The 13,381-nt window shown below is 35.2% G+C and overlaps 1 long non-coding RNA gene across 3 annotated transcripts in view; it reads right to left on the bottom strand.

Annotated features, from left to right (window-relative positions):
• Positions 1-13,381, bottom strand: part of LOC121493355 — a 263,542-nt gene that overhangs the window by 186,431 nt on the left and 63,730 nt on the right. For 2 of the 3 annotated variants that reach the window (XR_005988461.1, XR_005988460.1), the window contains exon 3: positions 11,431-11,554. This is a non-coding gene — a long non-coding RNA (uncharacterized LOC121493355). Of the gene's footprint in view, positions 1-6,564; positions 6,801-11,430; positions 11,555-13,381 lie in introns of those variants that run through there. The other variant, XR_005988459.1, reaches the window with a different exon arrangement.

Consider the following 13,381-nt stretch of genomic DNA (forward strand, 5'->3'; position numbering starts at 1 on the left):
TAGTAAAAACAGAAGAGTACTGATTATTGATTTAATGATTATTAAAAGAATATTATAAGTTTTTTGAACTATAGATTTTGTAGATTAGCCATAAAATCATCTAAGCAAGATATGCCTTAAGAAAGTGGTTCAAAAAATATATATACCCATACTGAACAAAGTAAAATCTTAGACATGAGAGTTAAAGGAACAATGAAATGAATACAATGTATTCACAGCTCAGTGTCATTATCATAGGAATTAAAGATTAATGAGATGTTTTGAAAAGAGCATGCCTAAGACTAACTGGACCCGAAGCAACCAACCTTGGCTAGATCCTCCAAGGAAACACCTCTGTGCTATAGAAAATTATTTTTGGAAAGGACTACTGCAGGTGAAATAGATGAGAAATGCTGTTTCTTGAGCTTATGGAAGCTTATAACTATCAATTCAAGTTGATCAGTATTTGTAGACCCTATACTATATGTTACAGATACTAGATTATTTAATTAATCCTTTTTTTTACTCCACTAAGTGAAAAACAGCTAATTATCTAAGATCTTTTTTCTGGGGAAACTTAAATATTAAGTAACTGGGCAGTTCATTTTAAGCAATTAAAATGAAAAATAAAATAAGAGTTTGCAACATGATGGCATATTATGGTAAAAGTCTATTCTCAAAGAAAATTTAGTACCATAAATCTAAGAGTTGTCTAAGAATTCCTAAGAAAAAAATCTAGAAATTAAATAAAAAATTAGTTTTGGCTAATAAAAATAATGTTAAGGGCAGCCCTGGGTGGTACAGTGGTTTAGCGCCGCCTGCAGCCCAGGGCGTGATCCTGGAGACCCTGGATCGAGTCCCATGTCAGGCTCTCTGTATGATGCCTGCTTCTTCCTCTGCCTGTGTCTCTGCCTCTCTCTCTCCCTCTGTCTCTATGAATAAATAAATAAAATCTTTAAAAAAATAAAAATGTTAAATCTGGAAAGTCATCAGTACTCACTTGTCTAAACCCTAAAATGAATCCAAGCATATCCTGAGGAATTCAGATAGGACAGGTGGCTGAAATATAATCTACCCTGCCTTATTTTTTAATTTAATTTAAGGCAGTCTGAAGTGAGGTGTAGGGACCCTTGATTCATTAACCAATAGTAAAAGCTATGACACACTTAGAGATGGAAAAAAAAGGTGAAAATTGTCTGCAGAAGGAAAATACCAATGAGAATCAACTTGACTCTAATCTTGATGGAAAAATCTCACTTTGGTAGTAAAATCTCAAAGAAGCTATGATTGCGAAGCACCAGATTATCTCTGAAAGCCAGAATGAAGGATGAGGCTGAAAACAAAAGGTATGCTAAATAATTTGCTTCAAAAGTTCAAAACTAGCTCCTCTCCTTCCTTCTGAAATTGCTTCTCCCTTATCTAGGAGGAATAATTGATCAAGTTAATTTATAGAGAGTTTGAACAATAGATCTATAGACCTAGGGATATCAGGCAAAATTATAGGCCAACATATGGCCATACTCAAAGCAATTAATGACATTCTGTATTCTGAACAAAGAGACCCCTGTGGTCCTAATGTGCTGACAGCCAGACAAATCCCCAGAAAGGAAAAGGGATGCTTTATCTCTAAAAAATAATCAACTCAAGAGAAAAGACATATAGATACTAACATTTAGATTCCCAATGACAGAGTCATCTTCTCACCCAATAACCCTATACTGTAAGGACAAACCTAAGCCATACACACAATTTTCAAACAACTATTTGGCATCTCACTCTTAAAACTATCAGCTTAGGATCAATAGAAAGCCTAAAAATGAAAAAAAAAAAAAAAAACTAAAACAAAAGGCAAAAAGAACTTTAAGGAAGAAATAAACTTCAAAAATATAAGCAATGAATGACATCAGAGAGATCATAAAAACACTGAATCAAGAAAATTATATTAGAAAGATATGAGAAAAAAAGTGACAAAGCTTAACAAGGTAAGAGATGCTAGAAATTACCACTCTTGAAGCAGAATTTTTAAAAAATTAATAGAAGAGCTGGAGAAAAAGTCAAGCTAATCTCCTGGATAATTAAACAAAAAGACAAAGAAATGGGAATTAAGAAAAAATTATAAGAAAATCAGAAGATTAATTCAGGAGATCAACCTCCCTCTCAAGGGAGTTCCACAAAGAGAAAATAAATACAATTTTTAAAGAAACAATACAAGAAAATGATTTAGAATTTAAAAAAAAAACTAAGTTTCTGAGTTAAAAAACATAATGAAAATGCATAAAGCACAATGTTGTAAAATATTAAAATAAAAAAATAGAAAGTAGTAAAAGTTTATAGAGATAACAAGGTCACATACAAAGACGCAGAATAAGATCATGCTCAGTAGTGGTAATATGTATAATTGAAAACAATGGACCAAAGCCTTCAAAATTCTACAGCAAAATTATTTCCAACCTATAATTTGTTACCTAGCCAAAATATCACATCAAATGGAGAGTCAAAATTGTTATGTTTAGTCATGCAAGATGTTAAAATAGCTATGTTTATGCACCTACCCATTATTTTTGTTTTTGCCTTTTCTATGCAGTTCAGTACATTTTGCTGTATAAAATTGTATTTCCACTACCTCAGAAGCAAAAAATTCTCCAAAACTCATCAAGCTTTAGGGAATACCAAGAGAGAAGTGTTTAGAAATAGGTAGAGATTAGAGATAGAATTAATGTCAAAATTCCTAGCATAATCTCCCCAAACAAGATTTCTATGATGTAGTAGAAAAATAGGAACAAAAAGACTTAGGGTCCAGGAAAAAGGCAATCCAAAACAGATATTACAAAAAGGGAATCCCATGTATGATGGTGAATGAAAATCCTAGGAAAACTGTTGTGCAGCAGGCCCAGAAAGCAACAGTCCAAACTGAGGCAAGAGGTCAGAGGCTCATAAAGGGGTAGAAAGAGGACTGATGTACTTAATAGGGTAATAGTGTTTTTTACTCTGTTGGCTAGTATGGGGCTGAATGTGTGCTAGAAAAAGAATAAAACAAAGAGATCATTATGTGGCAGACACAATAATTAAATGATTAAATGATTAAATTAGAATGGCCCCCATCCCTGTCTTCTGGTATTCATACCTTTCTGTGTATGTAGTTTCCTCCCCTTAGGTTTGGGTAGCACCAGTAACCTGCCTCTCATCAAAAGAATATGGCAAAGATGTTGGGATGTCACTCCTGTCATTACATTATACTTTATAAGACTCTGTCTTCTAGCCGACCTGCTTTGCCTCTTGTTTGCCTTGAAGAAGAAAAACCATAGATAGAAATAAGAAACTGCAACAGAGGGACACCTGAGTGGCTCAGTGGTTGAGTTTCAGCTCAGGTCGTGATTCTAGGGTCCTGGGATCAAGTCCCGCATCGGTTCCCCTGCAGAGAGCCTGCTTCTCCCTGTCTCTGCATCTCTCATGAAAAAATAAATAAAATCGAAAGAGAGAAAGAAGAAGGAAGAAAAAGAAAGAAGAAAGAAAGAAAGAAAGAAAGAAAGAAAGAAAGAAAGAAAGAAAGAGAAAGAAAGAAAGAAAGAAAGAAAGAAAGAAAGAAAGAAAGAAAGAAAAGAAAAAGAAAGAAAGAAAGAAGAAAGAAAAAAGAGAAGAAGAGAAGAGAAGAGAAGAGAGAGAAGAGAAGAGAAGAGAAGAGAAGAGAAGAGAAGAGAAGAGAAGAAGAGAAAAAAAGGAAAAGAGCAACAGAAAACATTAACCCTAGGGGACAAAAAGTTGTTCAAAAAAATAAACGTATAGAACATGGCTTAGCCATGACTAATATTTATGATCATAATCATGTAAATTCTGAATGTTGACTTTATAAGATTTCTGAATTGAGAATGAGGGGGAAAGTACATATTTGGCAGAAGAAAAATTTATAAGAAAACTAATTCCTCCCCTTCAGAGTGATAATAACAAAATCTATTTTCGGACTTCCATACTCTGCAATTTTCAAGCACCAAGACGCATTATTTCATACATTGATCAGTGGCTTTATTCATCCTCCTCAGCTTTCCGAGCAGTCTTTCCTCATACCCGCTTCCCTGACTTTCCATCCACCATCCCGGACACTGTCTTAGCCACTCAGTCCTTTCTGACTACTCGGCTCCTGCAACTCCCCTGACGCCTTCCTTTACTAAAAAGGCTATATATGAACATGCTGGAGGAAGCCCTCCGAAGAGAACGAATTTCATCTCCCCAATGAGAATGAAAATATTTAGACCAAGAAGACCAACCCTCCCGGGCTATTTGAAAGGGAAATCAAAACTGTTGCCATTTAGAGCCACGGGCTAAAGCTGTGGGTTTTCCTTGAGGTGGAGACCTGCAGAGTTCCACTCAGGACAACTCAACATTGCTGGAGCTCCTGAGATTCTCCCCCAATTTCCAGCCACACCCAAATTTACTCAGACACATCACTGGAGGGGGGGGAAATGAGAGAGCGAAGATCAAAGAAAGTCGTAAAAAAACAGTGAACATATAATACGTATAAATTTTCTCTATTTAAAGTTTTTCATTTTCACTGATAAATTTTATTTTATAAAACCTGAACACAAAAAAAAAAAAAGAAAAAAAAAAAAAACCTGAACACTTTCAGCAGTTTGATATTTTTGAAAACTATGTTTAGAATTCCTAGAATAAGGGACGCCTGGGTAGCTCAGTGGTTGAGTGTCTGCCTTTGGCTCAGGGCATGATCCCGGGTCTGGGGATCAAGTCCCACATCAGGTTCCCTGTGAGGAGCCAGCTTCTCCCTCTGTCTCTGCCTCTCTCTGTGTATCTCTCATGAATAAATAAATAAAATCTTAAAAAAAAGAATTCATGGACTAAGATATTAAGCAAAACAAATACTGAAATGCCAGAATTCCCGTTTTTGCTTAAGTAGTGCAATCATTCATAGCAGGAAGCCAATTGATACTACCTAAAATTTTGTAAAAAAAATAAATAGTTATAGGGACACCTGGGTGATTCAGTCTGTTAAGCTGCTGCCTTTAGGTCAGGTCATGATCTCAGGGTCCTAGGATCAAGCCCCACATTGGGCTCCCTGCTCAATGGGCAGCTGGCTTCTCCCTCTCTACCACTTGTGCTCTCTTGTAAGCAGCCTCTCAAATAAATAAAATATTTTTTAAAAACACACAAATAAATAGCCATAGAAACACACTATTTTGTATGGAGGTAAATATCAGAAGATTTGAAATTACCTCTTTATTCTACAGGATATTGATGTCATATTTCTAAATGATATCGACACATCATTTTCAATATGCATTTTGAAGTTATAATAATTAGAATGATGTGATATTGGCCCAGAAGTCAATAAACAGATTAATGTGCCACTACAGAATTTAAAGATTGTTATAAATGAAGTTTGTGAAAAGAGCAGACTTTTCAGATGAACTAAGGTCTGGTTAAATGACTAGCATATAGCATACTCAAGTAGACAAATGTTGTGCACAACCACAGGCCTCCACGGGCAAAACTAAGACAAAATATTCTCCAGGTGGAAAATAAAATTACATGTCTTTAGTAAACAGTGAGTAGTGTTTTGCTCTTCTTCAAATTTGCTATTGTATACTCCGTGAACAAAGCCTACTCACAGCACTAACATAGACTCACATATCCCTCACAAACTAGTCTCTCCCTCCTTGAAGAAGGAAAAACAAACAAACTTCTCTAAACCTCTTCTAGCAGTGAGACTTTGAGTCAGAGGTCTGAGTTGAAGTCCATCTCTACAAACCAACTTTGGAACTCTGGGTAAACAAATAACCTTGAATCTCTGCTCCTTTATTTTAAAAACTGGGGTGAGTAACCACTGATAAAAGCAAGCTATCTCATTTAATTTCATGGTACCTGATGTAGACCTGCCTTGAAAGCAGCAAAGCACCTAAATGAGTAATTGGTATTAGAGTGATCATTGCTTAAAAGGACAAATTCACATAAAATCCTTAGGAGAAAAAGAATATTTCCAAGATTTGGGATGTCTGTGTGTGTGAGTACACACATATATATGTTCCTATGTATATGTGTTGCTACTAACAATTCATATTCTTGAATAGAATATATTGCATTTGTATAGTTCTATTTTAGAAATAACACATTGCAAGAATAAATTATTTTACTTCTAAACGTATTTGAATTCAACAATAAGAAAATGAGCAACCCAATTAAAAAATAGGCAAAGATGTGAATAGACACTTCACCAAAAAAGATACACAGATGGTAAATAAGCAAATGAAAAGAAGCTTAACATCATGTCATTAGGAAACTGCAAATTAAAACAACAAGACATTACAATTTAAAAATAGGCAATTAAAAAAAAAACAAGCAAAAGATCTGAACAGACACTTTACCAAAAAAGATACACAGATGGAAAATAAGAGTATGAAAAGATGCTCAACATCATATGTCATTAGGAAATTGCAAATTAAAACAAGATATTACAGGCCTGTTAGAATGGGCAAAATCTAAAACACAACACCAAATGCTAGCAAGGTATGGAGTAATAGGAACTCCCATTTACTCCTGGTAGGAGTACAGAATGGTATTGCCACTTTGAAAGACAGATTAGCAGTTTCTTACAAAACTAAACATACTCTTACCATATGATCAGCAATTAAGCTCTTTCTTTGGTGTGTTCTGAAAAGAGTTGAAAATTTGTGTCCATGAAAAAATGTACACACAAATGTTTTATAACAGCTTTATTCTTAATTGTCAAAAGCTGGAAACAATCAAGACGTCCTTCAGGAGGTGAATGGATAAATAAACTCTGGTATATCCAAGCAATGGAGTATTATTCAACACTAAAAAGAAGTGGGAGGGGGGGAGGGAAGGTTAAATAGATGAAGCACAAAGGATTTTTTGAGCAATAAAACTACTTGACTCATACTATAGTGGAGAATATATGTCATTGCACATTTGTCCAAACCCACAGAATGTGGAACACCAGGAGAATCCTAACGTAAACTATGGACTATGGGCAATAGCGATATGTCAATGTAGGTTTTTCAATTGTAACAAATGTACCAGGCCATAGTCGGATTCTGATATTAGGGGAAGCTGGGTATATGTGGGAGCAGAGAATAAATGGGAAATCTCTGTAACTTCTGCTTCATTTTGCCGTGAACTTAACACTGCTCTAAATCCATTTTTTAAAAAGTACTTGAATTTCAAGTATATATGATTTAATTTGCTAGAAGCATAGAAGCACATTTAAATAATTAAAATTAAAATCAAGCTGCAACATAGGGTAGACAGTTTAGGGTTTTTTAAGGGTAGTTTTTAAATAACATGACATTTAGAATCTTAAACATATTTGACTTTTAATTTATTCCTCATAAAATTCAACATTATAACAAACAAATTTTTAAATGAATTGAAACCACAGAAAGTATTTGAATGAAAATCATGATTTAATGTATTTAAATTAGCACTGGGGGTTATACTGTATGTAGGCAAATTGAATTTAAATAAAATATTTTAAAAATTAAAAAAATAAATTAGTTCAATTCCAAAAGTTTCATAATGGTGCCCTTTCAAGGAGATAAACTGGGATATTAACAACAACATTATCTGCTTAAATTAATTACTGAAAAGCACAAATCTTAAGCCAACAAGTTAACTCCAAAAAATTGGAAAGTTAGTGAAATTTAGGCTTACATTTTATGAGGGAAAAAAAATCGACCTGAGCAGCATATTAGTTGGGACACTTTTACTTTCAAATAACAGAATCCCAACTCAAACTAGTCTGGATTCAGAGTCCAGAGTGCTCACCATTACATCATGGAACCACCATAATTCAAACTAGTCTAAGGAAAATAAAAGGAGTTGGGGAATTGATACTATTTCCTGGGAAGAATGGGGTAAACCAGATTAAGTTAGGAATAGGTGTCTGCTTCCTTCTTGCTCTTTCCCCAATCTTACTGCCATCTTCCTCCTGTCTCTACTTCTTTTGCTCTCTCCATCTTTATCTGTTTGGTTTTTCCCCTCATTTTTTCCTGTTGAGGATTTGATTCTTCCAAGTACTGGGAGATGGACATTGCCTGTAGTTGACTCCATGCTCACAAATCCTATACTAGCCACATAAGAGGAAGGAAAGAACATTTATTTCCCAGAGCCACCACATAAAATTCCAATGAAGCAATCTGATTGACACTGTTTGCATCACATGTCCATCTCTAAGTCAAAGTCATTAATTTCACTTGGCATAGAAAGGAAAATGCCCCCAAATGAGGAGGGCAGAAATGGAAAAAAGCGGTAGAGAGGGAAATTAAGAAGCCAACAGTTTGATTAATATATTTAATTTGGTTAATTTTTATTAATACATTTAATTTTTTAAAAGCTTTCAAATATAAAATTCCTAGGACCAAAATTAAATTTTTATTGGGAAATGGTAAATCCAGAAATGTGATTTCTTAAGATAATCTAAAATCTGATAATGAAGACACCCAGTATATTAGTTAATCAGATAACACCAAGTACTGAAAAAAGCATTTTCTTGAAAAAAAAATGTGGCTGACATTGTCCTTTATTATTAAATATACCCTCCTGTCAAGATGAAGTCCTTTTTCCACTAGTCGTTTTAGATTTTTGAAAAAAAAAATTTTTTTTTCACTCTGAGGCTATAATCAGTCTGTAGAGCTCTGAATGATTGGTTTACATAAGTGACTATGGATTAGATTTCAGTGTTAACAGTGTATTTCCATTAAAAATGTTCACCACATAAGCAAAATAAACAAAATGGTTTCACCTTACTTGAGATGAAACCAAAAGTGAAATATTAAATAATTAAGCTTAAATTCAATGATTTACCAAAGATCTGAAGAGAACACTGCTCCTCATTAATGTCTCCAAAATCCTAATTCATAACTTAGGAAAACAGATTTATAGACCTTGTTCCAGTTCCACTTCCATATCTGACCTCAGTAAAAATGTAAGCTCAAATGTTCAGTGGCATCTCAAGTTCCAACTCTGTCACCACTAACAAAGCTCATAAATCCCCTCCACCAATCTCTTTCCATCCTGCTTTTCCTGCAGTGTATTAACTAACCATGTATTTATACTATAATAAGGTTTGGACACACGTGAGAAAATGCTCTGTATCGCTTGCCATTAGGGAAATACAAATCAAAACCACAATGAGATACCACCTCACACCAGTGAGAATGGGGAAAATTAACAAGACAGGAAACCCCAAATGTTGGAGAGGATGCGGAGAAAAGGGAACCCTCCTGCACTGTTGGTGGGAATGTGAACTGGTGCAGCCACTCTGGAAAACTGTGTGGAGGTTCCTCAAAGAGTTAAAAATAGACCTGCCCTACGACCCAGCAATTGCACTGTTGGGGATTTACCCCAAAGATTCAGATGCAATGAAACGTCGGGACACCTGCACCCGATGTTTCTAGCAGCAATGTCCACAATAGCCAAACTGTGGAAGGAGCCTCGGCGTCCATTGAAAGATGATGGATAAAGAAGCTGTGGTTTATGTATACAGTGGAATATTCCTCAGCAATTAGAAACAACAAATACCCACCATTTGCTTCAACGTGGATGGAACTGGAGGGTATTATGCTGAGTGAAGTAAGTCAATCAGAGAAAGACAAACATTATATGGTCTCATTCATTTGGGGAATATAAAAAATAGTGAAAGGGAATAGAGGGGAAGGGAGAAGAAATGGGTAGGAAATATCAGAAAGGGAGACAGAACATGAAGACTCCTAACTCTGGGAAACGAACTAGGGGTGGTGGAAGGGGAGGAGGGCGGGGGGTGGGGGTGAATGGGTGACGGGCACTGGGGGGGGCACTTGATGGGATGAGCACTGGGTGTTATTCCTTATGTTGGCAAATTGAACAAAATTGAATAAAAAATTTATTATTAAAAATATACATAATAAGGTTTGGTAAACATTTTGGTAGCATGGAAGATAGACTTTATAAGATTAATGCCTCTCATCACATACAATCTCTTACAGTACTTTTAGTCACAATGAAATGAGAGAATATGAACTGCAATCAACTAGGAGCACACAAAGACTGACTTTACACATCCCAGTTATTCATAAACTGAATTGAATTCAACATCTCTTGGGTCTGGAGTCATAAATACCATCTGAAGTAGGATTTTTCCCATATGGAAAAATATTTTTTCTGTAAGTCCTTGACCTTGACCTTGCTGTCCTAGGCCCTCAGAAATTTGATTCATTTCTGGACACCTGATTGCCACTGCTAAATGCATTGTTTTTATCTGTTCCCTGCTCAATTTCTTTGATTACCTGAATGTAACTCCTACATTCTAGCCTGTGCCTGCATTTCTATATTTACTCTCCTTTTTAACCTGATTTGAAACTAAAGATTTTCCTTGTATCTACGTTCACCTACTTTCTTTCAGCATATTTAGGCTTCTGGCTTCTACTCCCAGACATATCCTTGCTCTAGTGGCATCTTGATTGAAATATGACTAATACTAAAATGTGTTTGCCTTGAATATACAACAAATAATGGCAAGAGGAAGAATATAGCGAGAAAGGTATCCTTCAATCAAACATTATTTGTGGAGAGCCTACAAATGATACTAATACTGCTAGACAATCAAAAGTTGTATATTGGGATCCCTGGGTGGCTCAGAAGTTTAGCCCCTGCCTTCAGTCCAGGGCATGATCCTAGATTCCGGGGAGAGTCGTACATCTGGCTCCCTGCATGGAGCCTGCTTCTCCCTCTGCCTGTGTCTCTGCCCCTCTCTCTCTCTCTCTCTCTCTCTCTCTCTGTGTCTCTCATGAATAAATAAAAATAAAATCTTAAAAAAAAAAAGTTGCATTGAGGGGCTGATTAACCACACCTAATTATTCTTTTATCATCTGAAACATGTCCATTTTTTTGGTTTTTTTTCCTAGTATCTACCTTTTCACCATTTCTTTAAATTGAAACATTAACATTTCTTAAACCAATATCTATAATGATATTTAGAATTCATGAACTTCGGTGATTTGTGCAACACTGTCAAATCAAGAGCCAATACTCTCTGAGGAACTATCTAAAATCTAGATAATTCCAAAAGATTTAAATATTTCATCATTCTAAAACTGAGCTTTTTAGGGGTGTAGTAGTGATAAAAACGTATGCCAACTTTTTCTGAGAAGTAGTGGGGAATCAATTTATTGATGCCAGTGGCTAAAACATTTCTTAAAACTAGTATGATTTCCTTTTGGTGATTTGTACATTACATTTTCCATTCACTAACTTTATCCTTATTTGTGTTCTTATTTCTGGATGTTATTATATAAAATATCTATTTCAGTGACTATTTAAAATTCAAGGTATTAATAATGAAAAACAATTCAATCCTTTACTATTTTAGCATTTTACTACACAACAAAATACACAGCATTGAAAAAATGAAGATATCACTTTTTATCATGTTTAAATCTCATATCTTACCCATTCTTGTATCTTAAATCAGTTCTTTCTTATAGTTCAAGCTATTTGAGTATGGCTGCTTTGTTAGGCAGGATTTTTTCCAAGCTTCCTTTTTCAGTTGCTTTCCAAATGTGCAAAAATAATCCTGTCACAACAGAGAAGAAGAGCTTATAAAGATGCTTTAAAAACCTTATCACCAGGAAACAGTGCACAGGGTATTGTATAATATAGTGTCTTAAAATACTTCTGCTTACCTCCTCATTGATGCTGCTACAATATTTACATAACACTGCTAACTAATTCTTCATTATGTAGATTATTTATCCTCTCTCTTGGAGACTGTCTTCCTAACACATTTAGTATTATCGAAGTGAGGCATTGTTTTTATTTCTACCTGTTTAGAGGTAGTCTATCTTTTCTCAGTTCTGGGGCTCCATTGGTGGGTCAGGATTCATGTTTATTGCTCCTTGGAGAAAGAAATGAAAAAGTAGGAGGAGGTTTGTGGCAGGACAGAGTCTTGGCTAGCCATCAAGGCAAGTTGTTTATGGCTGCAGGATGGGTTATTTCAGAACCAGAAAAAAAAATAAAATAAAGGAGTAGTTGTGGTTCAGAGGAAAAGTTGTCCTGGGAGCAGAAAAGTAAAAGTAGAAATATTTTAGAAAATATTTCAACAAAAAGACACTTTTAGTGCAACATATCTCAGAGGTTAGGGAAAATTATTTGAAGCATTGAATATTTTCAGGACTTTTTGTGTTGAATACATTTTTAAATCCTAGGCTAGATGTTTTTGTTAACATTTCATGTTGATGAGTTGATTCACATCAGAAACAAACAAAAAATCATATATCCATGTGACCAACTCAGAGCTCTCCAAGGTAAATAGCATGTAGGCACTTAGGTCTACATACTTTCAACTTGAAGGTCAATCCAGATGGACAAGGTCTTTGAGTTTCCTCTTTAACACTTCAACACTCTGTTAAGCCCGGTTTCCCATTAATCTTGCCACACCATGTGTCTACCATTGCAGCACAGTGCCTCGGGCCGAGATCACCTAGCTTCCAACACAGTTGTCAGTCCCACTCCACAAATAAGTCACCTCATCAAGCAGCAGCCAACAATGTCTTGGCTCATACCCACACTCTAATCTCCTGGAGCTAAACTACACTGCTTCTCAAATACGCTCCTCCTCCAGTAGCTAGGGAAATGAAACCTAGAGGTCACTTCCAAGCTGGGTTTTTCTATATGATTTCTACCAACTCTCCAAGCAACGCCAATGGCAGATATTTACAGTAATAGAGTAGCCGAACTGCTTTAGATTTGTAGAAAGGAAAAAAAAAATCCAGGTTTACATTTTTTTTTCTTTAGCTGAAACGATAAACATCTAAATTTTAGAGGTTCTATAAACCTGTATAGTTTTATGTACTAAACCTAGCTGTGTATATATAAAGTGGCCATGCACCCTTTTTCTCACCAAGTCAAACAATAAAATCAGAATCATTCTGCCAAATAAATGCAGTAGTCCTTCCAAAACTGAATTCATATGGTCATTTAATGAGCAAAGTAGACCTCTTAATATGTTTAGCTAAACATTAAAGTAATGTGATAATTAGAGCATTGAATATATATTACTAGAATATGACATTTTCCTGTTTCTTATAAATAAAAAATCAAACAAATATTAACTGGCTAGTAAAAAAGTGACACTTAACCATGGGCTTTCACAAAGTCACCTCTCAGTGAAGCTATGAGTTGGGTTTTATCATCTTTTTAAGACTAAGGAGAAAAACAGCCTCACAGAGAACAAGTGACTTCCCAAGTTTAATCAACCCATTAAATGAGCTCTGCTTCAGTTCTTTAACTCCAGCCCCAGTGTTATTTCCACTACATGATGCTGCAACTCTTCATCTGAAAATTTAATCATAAAGAATACTACATCATTAATACATAGACATGTTTTCTTTTCCTTTTTTTA

The sequence above is a fragment of the Vulpes lagopus genome, chromosome 6, assembly GCF_018345385.1.
Source record: "Vulpes lagopus strain Blue_001 chromosome 6, ASM1834538v1, whole genome shotgun sequence".
Lineage (NCBI taxonomy): Eukaryota > Metazoa > Chordata > Mammalia > Carnivora > Canidae > Vulpes > Vulpes lagopus.